General features: G+C 39.2%; 1 pseudogene; it reads right to left on the bottom strand.

The window, feature by feature from the left end:
• Positions 1-410: 410 nt before the first annotated feature.
• On the bottom strand, positions 411-1004 carry LOC101612111 (annotated as a pseudogene).
• Between the last annotated feature and the right edge of the window lie 12731 nt (positions 1005-13735).

The raw sequence follows: 13735 nt of genomic DNA, 5'->3' as shown, positions 1-13735 counted from the left end.
CTCCCCAGCTTATGTTAAGCTAGTATTTTGACAAAGATCTCCTCAAATGCCAGGAGCCAGTAATAATAATAATAATAAAAAGTTTTCTTTTGGCTTTCCTCCAACAATTAATCAGGCTTTCACTCAGCATAGGGATCAGCCCTATATGAAGCCTTAGGGTCTTAGGTATTTTCTGAACATGCAACTTTTCCTAGGAATACCCTTGGCTTTCTAAATATCCTTGTATATATGGCTGCTTTTGAATGTCTCAATTTTCCAAAGACAATCTTCCCAGAATTTGCTCTTGGATCTTAGGGGTCTGTTATGTTTCAACTGCAATAATTTTTTTAATAACAGATAAACGCTTATTTTATTTCAATGATCTGTGTGACTGACCACTGAGGCCACTATGTACAGGCATGAGGGAAGCTTCACTTCTTGGTCTCTTCCTTCTTGGACAGAGTCTTTCTTGATGACGTCTTCTTCCTTGGCCTGGAGGTACTCCTCACAGCGCTTGCAGGCTTCCTTGGACTTAGACCTGCAGGCCTCAGCTTGGTCAGCCAGGAGCTTCTTGCGGACCTTATCTGCTTTCAGTTTGTGAATGTGCTCCATGAGAATGTGCTTACTTTTACACACATTCCCCTTCACCTTCAAGTGCAGGCTGTGGTACATGTGACAGTCAATCTTCTTGGATTCACAGTATCTCCTGAGCAACCTGCGCAGGATGTGCATCCTCCTCATCCAGGTCACGTTCTCTGGCATTCGAGCATTGGCAGTACTCTTCTACTTACCTATGCCCATGTGCCTGCCCCTCTGGTGCACCAAGGTGTTTTTCTAGCATGGAGCCTGGGAATGGACAGGTACAGGCTTGTGGATGATCAGCACATCTTTGATCAGCTTCCGGATCTGCTGACAGGAGTTGCATTGGTGATTTCATTGGTCTCATTGGGGTCCAACCTGACTTTCTTTTTGCCACAGCAGAGCACACTAGAAGCAAGTCTCCTCTGAAGCCTGAGCATATTCATAGTTGCCTCCACAGCAGCGAAAGTAAAGAGATCAACGGCAATCTTTTGCCCTATTTGTTGGAGGGTTCTTTAATTTCCAGTTTGTTGTAAAACAATGCCTTCTGCTTGGGTTACAAGTTAGGCCACACAGCAATGTATGCCTTCTGTTTACTCATCAGGCAGCCCTCAGACAGGTTAGAACAGGTATGATCAGTTCATAATAGCTAAGAACTAGAATCAACCCAGATATCCATCATTGGATGAATGGATACCCAAGATGTGGTATATCTACCTGATGGAATTCTACTCAGCAGTTAGAAAAAGTTATCCAATGAAATTTGTAGAAAGATGGTCGAACTTCTAACAGATCATATTCAGTGAACTCTCCCAATCACAGAAAAACAATCATTGCATGGTCTCACACATCTGTGGTTTTTAACCTGGATCAGTCTGAGATGCTGACATACCTAATAGGCATCTCGAGGACTAGACAATAGGGAGGGTAGGGCTTGAAGGGATGGTAAGGCTGAGGGGTGGATGAACACAAAACTGAACCCAAATGAAACTGGTACCATAAAATTCCATATCCTGGAAGACAGACTAAAAGTTTTAACCCCCATCAGGCCCTTACAAGGAACACCAGAATTGAAGGGCCCTGGAGAGGGTAAGATGAAACCTAATCTTAATTTTCTCCTGTTTCTCTCTCTTTTTCCTTTATTTTAAATATTTTCTTTTTTTTTTAACAACTTCCATGATTGTAAACAATATCCCATGGAAATGCCCTCCCTCACCCCACTTTCCCCTTTGAAACTCCATTCTCCATCATATCCCCTCCCCTTCTCAATCAGTCACTCTTTTATTTTGATGCCATGATCTTTTCCTCCTCTTATGATGGTCTTATGTAGGTAGTGTCAGGCACTGTGAGGTCATGGATATCCAGGCCATTTTGTGTCTGGGGAGAGCACGTTGTAAGGATTCCTACCCTTCCATTGGCTGTTACATTCCTTCTGCCACCTCTTCTACAATAGACCCTGAGCCTTGGAAGGTGTGATAGACATATTTCAGTGCTGAGCACTCCTGTCACTTCATCACAGCACCATGATGCCTTCTGAGTCATCCCAAGGTCACTGCCATCTGAAGAGAAGATTCTCTACCAAAAGTGAGAGTAGCATTAATATATGGTTATGAACATTAAGAGAAATGCTTACTTGGCAGTTTGATAAACATAGTATATACATTTAGCCAGACAGCAGCAGATATTACACCCCTAGGGCTCATGTTTAAGTTTTCAGTATCAGGGATGTATTCCCTCCCATGGAGCAGTCCTCCAGTCCAATTAGAGGGCAGTTGGTTTCCATCATGACAGATGTGCCACTATTGTACCTGTTGGCTCATTTGGACTGGTTGGCAAAATTTAAGACTTGCAGTGTCCACTGTTGAGTGTCTTTACTGGTGATTTCTTTCTCTCCCATTGAACTGCATGCAGAATGGCTTCCTCCAGCTTTCTGTCAGCTGGTCTAATTGGAGGAGGTTATCAGCTCAGTTTCAGCAGGATTTCTCAGTGGCCTTGCATCCCAAGTATGTGGAGTCTTCAGCAATAGGGTCTTACAATCTATTCCTGGTGGGAAACCAAGGGACTTGGCAATGGCCTATAATGTTTTGGGGGCATAAGGGACCTCCCTGGCCAACAACACACTGGAAGGTATACCATCCCTGGCACTGAAAATTTTCTAGCAACAATCTATGGCTCCTGAGTGTCCCATTGTCCAAAAGAGTAGGATTCCAAATGATTTATTTATATCCTCTTAGATTTAGATTAGCCCTCCCTCCACCTTTCCTTTACTCAATCTCTTCCCCTGGCCACACTTGGGCCTTTTCACTCCCATTAATCTATTCGTCTACTTACATATATACAGTACCATCCTATTAAGTAACCCCTCCCTTCCTTTCTCTTCCCTTTATGTCTCTTTTCTATTATTGGCCTTTGCTGCTGAATTTTCTTTGTACTCACACAGAAGCCCAGTCATCTGTAGCTAGGATCCACATATGAGAAAAACATGTGACATTTGGCTTTCTGGGCCTGAGTTTCCTCACTTAGTATAATCCTTTCCAGATCCATCCATTTTCCTGCAAATTTCATAACTTCATTTTTCTTTACCATTGGATAGAACTCCATTGTGTAAATGTGCCATATTTCCATTATCCACTCATCAGTTGAGGAACATGTAGACTGGTTCCATTCTCTAGCAATTGTGAATTTAGTAGCGATAAACATGAAAGAGCAAGTATCTCTAAGGTAATGAGATGAGTCCTTACGATATATACCTAGGAGTGCGATAGCTGGGTCATATGGGTCTTAGGAACCTCCACACTAATTTCTACAATGGCTAGACAAGATTGCATTCCCACCAACAGTGTAGAAGGGTTCCTCTTTTTCCACATTCTTGCCAGCATTTATGGTCATATGTTTTCATGATGGTAGCAGTCTGACAGGAGTGAGATGGTATCTCCACATAGTTTTAATCTGCATTTCCCTGATGACTAGGGATGTAGAAAATTTTTTTAGATGCTTATATGCCATCTGGATTTCTTCTTTTTAGAACTCTCTATTACTTCCATAGTCCAGTTTTTTAATTGGCTTGTTTTATTTCTTATTATTTATTTTTTTGAGTTCGTTGTATATCCTAGATATTAATCCTCTATCAGATGTATAGCTAGCAAAGATTTTTTTCCAGTTCTGTAAGTTGCCTCTTTGCTTTATTCATAGTGTCCTTTGTTGTACAAAATCTTTGTAATTTCATGAGGTCCCAGGGGTTAATCTATAGTTTTATTGACAGAGCAATTGGGGTTATATTCAGAAAGTCTTTGCCAAAATCAATATGTTGAAAAGTTTCCCCTACTTTTTACTCTAACAGTTTCAGAGTTTGATGTCTGATGTTAAGGTCTTTAATCCATTTGGACTTAACTCTTGTGCATGGAGAGAGAGAAAAATCTATGTTCATTGTTCTACAGATGCATATCCAGTTTTCCAAGCACCATTTGCTGAAGAGGCTGTCTTTTCTCCAATGAATATTTCTGGCATTTTTATCAAATATCAGGTGGTATAGCTACCAGGATTTATATCTGGGGCCTCTATTCTGTTCCATTGATCTACATGTCTGCTTCTGTGCCAGTACCATGCTGTTTTTGTTACTATGGCTCTGTAGTATAGGTTAAAATCAGGTATGGTGATACCACCAGCCTTATTTTTGTTGCTCAGTATTATTTTAGAAATTTGAGATTTCTTGTGATTCCAAATGAATTTTTGGATTGCTTTTTCTATTTCCATGAAGAATTCCTTTGGAATTTTGATTGGGATTGCATTAAATGTGTAGATTGCTTTTCGTAAGATTGACATTTTCAGAATATTGATTTTTCCAGTCCAAGAACAAGGGATGTTTTTGCATTTCTTAGTGTCTTCTGCATTTTTTCACTTGAGTGCTTTAAAGTTTTCATTGTAGAGATCCTTTACTTTCTTAGTTAGGTTTATTCCAAGGTACTTTATTTTCTTTGATGCAATTGTGAATGGGAGTGATTCTCTGATTTCATCCTCTGTGTGTTTGTTGTTAGCATATAGGAAGGCTACTGATTTCTGTGTATTTATTTTATATCCTGCTACATGGCTATAGGTGTTTATCAGCTTGCTGGTAGAATATTTAGGGTCCTTTATTTATAGAATCATGTCATCTGCAAATAATGATAACTTGATCTCTTCCTTTGCACTTTATATCCCTTTTATGTGTGTCTCTTGCCTTATTGCTATGGCTAAGACTTCTAGTTCTATATTAAATAAAAGTGGGGACAGTGGACACCCTTGTCTTGTTCCTGATTTTAGTGGAAAAGCTTCCAGCTTTTCCCCATTTAGTAATATGTTGGCTGTAGGCTTGTCGTAAATAGCCTTTATTATATTGAGATATGTTTCTTCTATTCCCAGTCTCTGTAGGTCTTTTTATCATGAAGGGATGTTGGATTTTGTCAACTACTTTCTCTGCATCTAATGAGATGATCCTGTGATTTTTTCCCTTCAGTCAATTTATATAATGTATTACATTTATCGATTGGCATATGTTGAACCATCCCTGCATCTCTGGGATAAAGCCTACTTAGTCAGGATGAAAGATCTTTCTGATACATTCTTGTATTCTGTTTGCCAATATTTTGTTGAGAATTTTTGCATCTATGTTCATGAGGGAGATTGGTCTGTAATTTTCTTTTTTTGTTCTATCTTTGCCTGGTTTTGGTATCAGGGTGATGCTGGCCTCATAGAAGGAGTTTGGTAGAATTCCTTCTTTTTCTATTCCCTGGAAAAGCTTAAGAAGCAATGGTGTTAGCTCTTGCTTACAAGTCTGGTAAAATTCAGCTGTGAATCCATCTGGGCCTGGGCTTTTTTTAGTTGGGAGATGATTGATAACTGTTTGGATCTCCATGTTTGTTATAGTTCTATTTAATTGATTAATCTCATTTTGATTTAATTTAGGTAGGTCATATAGATCAAGGAAATCATCCATTTCTTTCAGATTTTCATACTTTGTGGAGTATATGCTTTTATAGTATGTCCCTATGATTTTTTGAATTTCTCTGGAATCTGTTGTGATGTTACCTTGTTCATCTCTGATTTTATTAATTTGTGTCTCTTCTCTCTTTCTTTTGGTCAGATTTGCTAAGGGTTTATCAATCTTGTTTATCCTTTCAAAGAACCAACTCTTTGTTTCATTAATTCTTTGCATTGTTCTTTTTGTTTCTATTTCATTAATTTCTGCCCTAATCTTTGTTATTGCTTCCTGTCTACTGATTTTTGGTTTGCCTTGTTCTTCTTTTTCCAAGGCTTTAAGGCGAAGCATTAGATGGTTTACTTGCGACCTTTCTAATTTCTTAATATAGGCACTTAAGGCTATAAATTTCTCTCTTAGGACTGCCTTCATTGTGTCCCAAAGTGTATGTTGTGTTCTAATTATTGTATGAATCTATAATTTTTTATTTCCTTCTTGATTTTTTCATTGACCCATTCATCATTTAGTAGTGTAATGTCTATTTTCCATGATTTTGTTTATGCTCTATAGCTTTTCTTGCTATTGATTTGTAGTTTGATCCCATTGTGGTCAGATAGATTGCAAGGAATTATTTCAATTTTCCTGTATTTGTTAAGATTTGTTTTGTGTTCTAATATATTTTCTATTTTATATAATGTTCCATGTGCTGATGAAAAGAATGTATATTCTGCAGCTTTTGGATGAAATGTCCTGTATATATTTGTTAGGTCCATTTGTTCTATGTCCTCATTTAATCCAGATGCCTTTCTGTTTATTTTTTGCTGGGATGACTTGTCAATTGATGACAGTGGGGTGTTGAAGTCACCCACCACCACTGTGTTTGGTGTTCTCTGTGACCTTAGTTCTAATAGTTTTTGTTTGATGAAGTTGGGAGTCCCCATGTTAGGTGCATGTATGTTTAGGATTGTAATGTCTTCCTGTTGGAGGTACCTTTAATCAGTATAAAGTGACCTTCCTTATCTTTCCTAACTAATGTTGGTCTACCTTGTCAGATATTAGGATAGCAACCCCTTCTTGTTTTCTAGGCCCATTTGCTTGAAACACCGTTTTCCAACCTTTCACCCTAAAATAGGGTCCATCCTTTGTAGAAAGGTGAGTTTCTTGGAGGCAACAAATTGAAGGATCCTTCTGTTTAACCCAGTCTGAAAACCTATGATTTTTTGTTGGGGCATTGAAGCCATTGATATTAACAGATATTATTGAAATGTGTGTATTTATTTTTGCCATTTTTTTTTATTTCTTCAGATTTTACCTTTGCTCTCTTATATTAACTGGTATTTGAATATGTTTTTTTTTTTTTCCAGGTTCTTTATATGTGTTCTTTTCTTTCTCTTCAGCATGGAGCATTCTTTCAAGTATTTTCTGTAGAGTTTGTTTTGTCTTCAAATATTCCTTTAGCCTGCTTTTATTGTGGGATGTCCTTATTTCTCCGTCTATTTGAATGGATAGCTTTGCAGAATAAAGTAACCTTGGTTGATAGTTGTTATCTTTCAGAACTTGGAATATATCACTCCAAGCCCTTCGGGCTTTTAAAGTTTGTGTTGAGAAATCTGCTGTGACCTTGATGGGCTTGGCTTTGTTGGTAATTTGATTTTTCTCTCTAACTGCTTTCAATATATTTTCTTTGTTGTGTATGTTTGGTAGTTTAATTATAATATGTTGAGGAGAGGTTCTTTCAATGTTTTGTGTGTTTTGTGTTCTAAAGGATTCCTGTAGCTGCACTGGCACCTTTTCCCTAATTTGGGAAAGTTTTCTTCTATGATTTTGTTGAAGATGCCTACTATGCCTTTGGGGTGATATTCTTCTCATTCTATTATACCCTGAATTCTTTTATTTGATTTTTTCATAGTGTCTTTAATATCTTGAAATTCCCATTCATACTTTCCTATTGGTTTGTCTTTGTCTTTGTTGGACTATATTGGTTCTTTCACTTGGTCTTCTAGTTTAGATATTCCGTCCTGTCCTTCGTCTATTCTACTGGTGAGATTTTCTACAGAGTTTTATTTCATTGACTGTGTTCTTCATTGCTACTAATATCGACTGGTTTTTCTTTATTATTTCTATTTCCTTATTTGTATCTTGTATTGGCCTCTTTATTTCATTAAATTGGTTTCCTTTGTCTTCTTTGATTCCTTTGATTTCGTCTTTGATGGCCTGTTTGATTCCTTTGAGCATATTTATGATCATTCTTTTTTGTTGCTATTTTTTGAAGTATAGTCTTCCTCTAGCTCACGCTTACCTGGAACTCACTATGTAGTTTCAGGGTGGCCTTGAACTCACAGCTATTCTCCTACCTCTGCCTCTGGGATTAAAGGTGTGAGCCACCACGCCTGCCATGATCATTCTTTTGAAATCTTTCTCAGTCATTTCCTCTAACTCATTCTCACTGAAGATAATTTCTGATGCATTAATACTTTTTGGTGGATTTATATTGTCTTGATTTTTGGTGTTTCTTGTGTTATAATGTGTATTTTTGTATCTTGGACTAATTTAATGTTTGGGTTGTCTAGTTATCTGAGTATTATTAGATGTATCAATAATCTGATGTTATGTATCTTCAGAGTAGGAGCTTAAGGTGCTAGGTGTGGCTCTTAAGACTCACCGAGTATCTACAAAAGTGACCCTTGATGTTGGGTTTGTCAGCTATGAGAGTATTCAAGTAGGCTGAATGGAACAAAATACAGGCAGATTCTAATATTTAACTAAACAATGCACACATTCAATGAAAAACAGTACAGGGTATTTATGCAAGAGTAGGTATTATGACAACCAGATCCTCTAACAAAGTCACAGTCCCTTAGGGTGTGTGTTGCTCCACACCCTTAATCCTGTCAGCTAGGAGGTTAAGATTTTTGGTCTGTTGAGGGTTCCAAGTCAGCTAGTGACCAAGTGAGACCCTTCCCTAATGAATACCAGAAGAGGAATCAAAGCCACTATAAATCAGGAAGCAACAAATAACAAGCCCAAAATACAGCTTATTTAAGAATTGCAAATCCGAACATCAATCAGATTTAACATATAATTTATCCTCATATGGAAGGTGCAATTAACACTTGTGGTTCAGGCTTGTATACCAGGCTTATTTGGCGGGTACTGAGCTGGTGCAATCCAGTTACCTTTTGGATGATTTTGGTCTCAGTTATGCTGTGCTCCTGCTTGGGTCTCTCTTTGGTGCACTGTGGATTCAAGTAGGTTGGCTAGGTTGCTGGATTGCTGCTTTGGTCGCTGGTTCTGGGTGCTGTGAGGTCCCTTCCCCAGGTCTCTGGTGCTTGCTAGTGCTTGCACTGGCAGTGAGGGAGGAGAGGCTGTGAATGGTGGCTCTAGTTCTCCTGCTGGTCTACATAATCCTCTACTGCATGATCTGCTTCTCCTTTGTTCGCTTCAGTCCTACCTTCACATTTCTTTAGTTGGCAAGGAACTCCAGTGTGAGGGGAACATCCCTTCACTTGGCTTTTCCTGTGGCTCAAGCTGAGCCTTGCAGCTGTGGCCCTGTGGACCTGGTGCTGCCACTGTTGGAGCTTCTTCTGCCTGCCTATGTGGGCACTGGGTGCTCTGAATCTCTCCTACTTCTCTGTTGTCATTGGTAATTGCTTATAGACCTCACTTTTTAGAAGAAGAGTGTATTTTGCTGGATTTTTTGTTTTTTTTTTTCCTTTGGCTTTTTCTGCCCTAGGCTGTTTTGGCCATCTTAACTGGAAGTCCTCTTTTTATTATTTTCCTTTTTTTCTTCTTTCTTTTCCCTTGGTGCTGGCCTGTAACTCCCAGTATTAGGATGTGGTTAACACCCACAATGAGTTGTTGATAAGAGAGACCTACAAGGTTTCCCAAAAGAAGATAGGCCTTCTATCAGAGCACTTGATTACCCACCAGAGGTTAATTATAAGACCCTACTGTTGAAGACACCATATGCTATCAGTATGGAACATGAAGAGACCTGGCTGGAATCTGTAAGAGAGCCAGTCCCCAGACAGTTAGCCTGTCTAGTGCTAGAAAGTGCTACATGAGCTAATGGGGGAAAGTGGCTAACATCTGTCTGAACAACTTGAAGTCTAAGCTATTCAGAAGCTAACAGCCTGACATGATGCTCACACAAGTGCAATAGTGACATACAGCCATGGTGGGTAGCCAACTACCCTTGGATTGGCTATCAGATCCACTCAGTGGAAAGGAACCCATATCTGGAACTAGGAAACAAGTCAGGATCATATCCAGATAACGATGCTGCTTTCCATGGTCAAGCACCCACCAATCTTGGGCTCCAATAGGGCTTACACCCATTAAATTCTCTCTAAACTAACAATGTTTATCCCGTTTAATCTGTGAGGTGACTTCACTCTCCAATGGAGAATCTGCTTCTCTTTTTCAGATGGAAGTAGGACCCGAGGAGAGAAACAGCCCATCATACTCACCAGTGCCCTGGCTGAAACCATAGAGGAATTGGGGAAATGAACAAGAGTACTGATTTTTCACAAACCTGATATCAGCATAAGGGTGAAGGAGATAGATATGAAGGCCACTCAACTCCTACCAAACCAGAGATCCAGAGGCTCCTAAGAGCCTATCACTGAAGTAGACCTAACAGGAACCCAACTTGACTCAGGGAATTTCGTGGAAGAGGGGGTGGAAAGATTGTTAGAGCCACATGTTGGGACATTATGCATAGAGACATTGCTTTTTCCCCATAACTGATGGCTACCCCCATAATGTACGACCTGCAATCCCCATGGGGATAACTGGCATCCCCAATAAGAAGGGTCCCTTTGGCGGGGGCAAGAATGAAGGTACCAATATGTGCTGTTTACATATTGAGTATATCCATAACTAATAAAAAAATCTGGGCTGGAGAGATGGCTTAGCGGTTAAGCACTTGCCTGTGAAGCCTGAGGACCCTGGTTCGAGGCTCAATTCTCCAGGACCCACGTTAGCCAGATGCACAAGGGGGCGCACGTGTCTGGAGTTCGGTTTGCAGTGGCTGGAGGCCCTGGCGCGCCCGTTCTCTCTATCTGTCTCTTTATCTCTCTCTCTCTCTCTCTGTTACTCTCAAATAAGTAAAAATAAACAAACAAACAAAAATTAAAAAATATTAAAAAAGTACAGACATGCTCAATAGTTTGTGAATATGATCTGTTTTGCTTACCCTGGATTCAGGGACCAAAATTCTATGCTGGACACACAGGCTGTTATCCCTTGAAAACCAAGTCTATCAATGTGCTATGCACTTGGTGGGACAGTGACAAGTAAAATTGTTGCACAACCCCTGTCATTTTGAAGTTTTCCTGTTATGACAAAGCATTTATTTAGTTGCTAGAAGTTTTGTAATTTTCTCCAGCATTCTTACAAGGATGCTTCTCACAGTTTGCGCTTATTATTTTGATGTTTATGTCAAGGGAGGAGAGCTTGTTGTTTCCAATTCTAGCACTTTCTTAAATTGATTTAGATCTACTTCCTTTGTGGTTCTTTAGTATTTGATTAACCCTTATATTCTTCACTGTTTGCACACTGTACAACAGTGTGATAATGTGTTTAATTGTTTCTTTATCCTGTGAGGTTGTAGCTGCTTTAGAAAAGAGACCATGCCTTCATAGACTTTGCATTCCTAATGGCTAGCTTAGTACTTTACATACTGCAGGTACTCAATGTTTGTGAAGTAGTTGAAAGTGTGAATGGATGACGTATGAATATAAAATCAGAAGACATCAAAAGCCACTGAAGAGTAGGAATAAAGCTATGATGTATTTAGGTAGCAGAGACTAGGCTGGTGTCATGTAGAATAGAGTATCAGGGGATGTGAATAGAAGTGAGAGATAAGGGCTGGAGAGATTTCTTAGTGGTTACATCATTTGGCCATGTAGCCACAGGACCCAGGTTTGATTCCTCAGGACTCATGTAAGCCAGATGCATAAGGTGGTGCATGTGCATGTATCAGGAGTTTGTTTACAGTGGCTGAAAGCTCTGGCACACCCTCTCTCTCTCTCAAATAAAAAAAAATAAAATAAGTGAGAGATGAAGGTAGGTAAATATGTAAAAGCAGATTACAAAGAGCCTTCCTGTGCTTTCATAGAAATATAGGCTCATGGTATAAAAGTGAGAAACAGCTATTAAAAAGTATTTACAGAGGTGAATGACAAAATAATGTTTTTTCTTTTAGTTGGCTCGGCATTTGAAGATATTTCTATCAGAATGCTAGCTTAATGCCAGCTAGGGAGCAAACACTTCACACATAACAAGGAATACAGTTTTTATACAAATAGTTTGAGAGCATCAATATAAAAGCACGTTGCTTTTATAATTTACAAGGCAGTGGACTCATATGAAACATAGTCATAGTAAACTCTATATTTTGTGATGAATGAATTGAATAGCTAGGGTGGAGACAGGGTCACTGGTTAGGAGGCAATTTGGGAAATTTGATGAGAGATAGTGGTGGCCAGAAAGTACTGACAGCTGGGATGGAGGAAAGTGGCACATATCTTGAGCGGAGCTTTCTATGAAGAGGGACTACTGTATATTGAGTGGTCAGTGGTGTGAGAGACCATAGTAACTTGAAGAAACTGAAATAGAGTTAATATGGTAGAAATACTACTGTGAAGGACAAGAGGGAAAATAGGAGTCCTGATAGGTCATACAAAGGAATTTGAACTTGACTGTGTGGGCAATGGAGGGTCACTGAAGTGTCATAAGCAGAGAATGATATAAGTATATAAGTTAGTAAGACTACTCTGATTTGTATAGACCTCAGAAAATCCGGTTGAGGGCCTGCTGCAATAACACAGGCCACAAAACATATCCAGAAACTTAAGCCAAGGAATCTACTATTTGTTTCCAATACAAAATATAAAAAGGATAAATTTTACCCCACCATTGAATCTACTATCCTATTGGGAGGGATGAAAGGCATTTTGGCATCATATTCCTGGCCTCTAAAATGAATAAAACCTGTTTTAAAAACTAGCTACTAGGACTGCAGCTGTATTTCAGTTGGTAGATTGCTTGCCTAGCTGCACAAAGCCCTAGGTTCAATCCCAAGCAGCACCACATAAACTGAGTTTGTGATGCCAGTATTTGGGAGGTGGAGTAAGGAGGATCAGATGATCATGGTCATTCTTCGATATATAGTAAGTTCAAGACCAGTCTGGGATACATGAAAACCTGTCATACATGCATACCTCTGGTAGAGATTACAGTGTAAATTTGGCATGAGATTATTAATAATAAAGTAGATCAATTATAACAATATACTTTAATAAAACACCTAAAATTTGAAAACATCAATTACAATAAAAACCCTATATCCTATTCCATCATGGAAGCACATATGTTTATCTTAGAACTTATGAGGCAGAAGCAGGAGATTGCCATAAGTATAAATAGTAAGTTACAGGACAGCTTGGGCTACAAAGTGAGACCCTTCCTCAAACAAGCAAGCAAACAAACAAAATGATTGGACAGAGATGAAAGTCGATTGCACTGAATTCGCCATCATAAGAGGTTTAAAATCACCTTCTAGAGGATTCCTTGGGAGACATGATTTATGGAGAAGATTCTGAAATCACATGGAAGAACTGAGTCAAATTGCTTGATGATATTCTTGTCCTAAGATTTACTGGTTCTATGAAAGAGAAGGACTAGGGAAGACAATAACAGAAGAGAATGCACTATCCTGAAAGATTCATAAAAAAGATTATTGAAGTGCTCTAAAAGAGCTGGGAAGGTTGAGCATGGAGGTACATGCCTTTAACCCCAGCACCTGAGAGGCTGAGGTAGGAAGATCTTCACGAGTTAAAGGCCAGCCTGGGTCTGCTTGCCTCAAAAGAAATAGAGCTGGAAAGATGACTCCATGGGTAAAGTACTTATCACACAAAAGCATGAACATCTGAATTTGGACCCCCAGGACTCATGTTAAATGCCAGGTGCGATGGTATATGCGATTTCCAGCACTGGGAAGGCTAAGACAAGGAATCCCTGAGGTTTACTGGCTGGTTAGTCTAGCTAAATTGGTGACATCTAGGTTCAGTGAGAGACTCTGTCTCAAAGAATAAAGTGGAGATAATTGAAGAAGACACTCAATATCAACCTTTACCCTCCACATGCATGCACACATTTGTGCATGCACATGCACACAAACACATGCTCTCCAAATCATACATATATATAGTCACACTA

The sequence above is a fragment of the Jaculus jaculus genome, chromosome X (assembly GCF_020740685.1).
Source record: "Jaculus jaculus isolate mJacJac1 chromosome X, mJacJac1.mat.Y.cur, whole genome shotgun sequence".
Classification (NCBI taxonomy): Eukaryota; Metazoa; Chordata; class Mammalia; order Rodentia; family Dipodidae; genus Jaculus; species Jaculus jaculus.
This window is presented reverse-complemented; position numbering and strand designations above follow the sequence as displayed.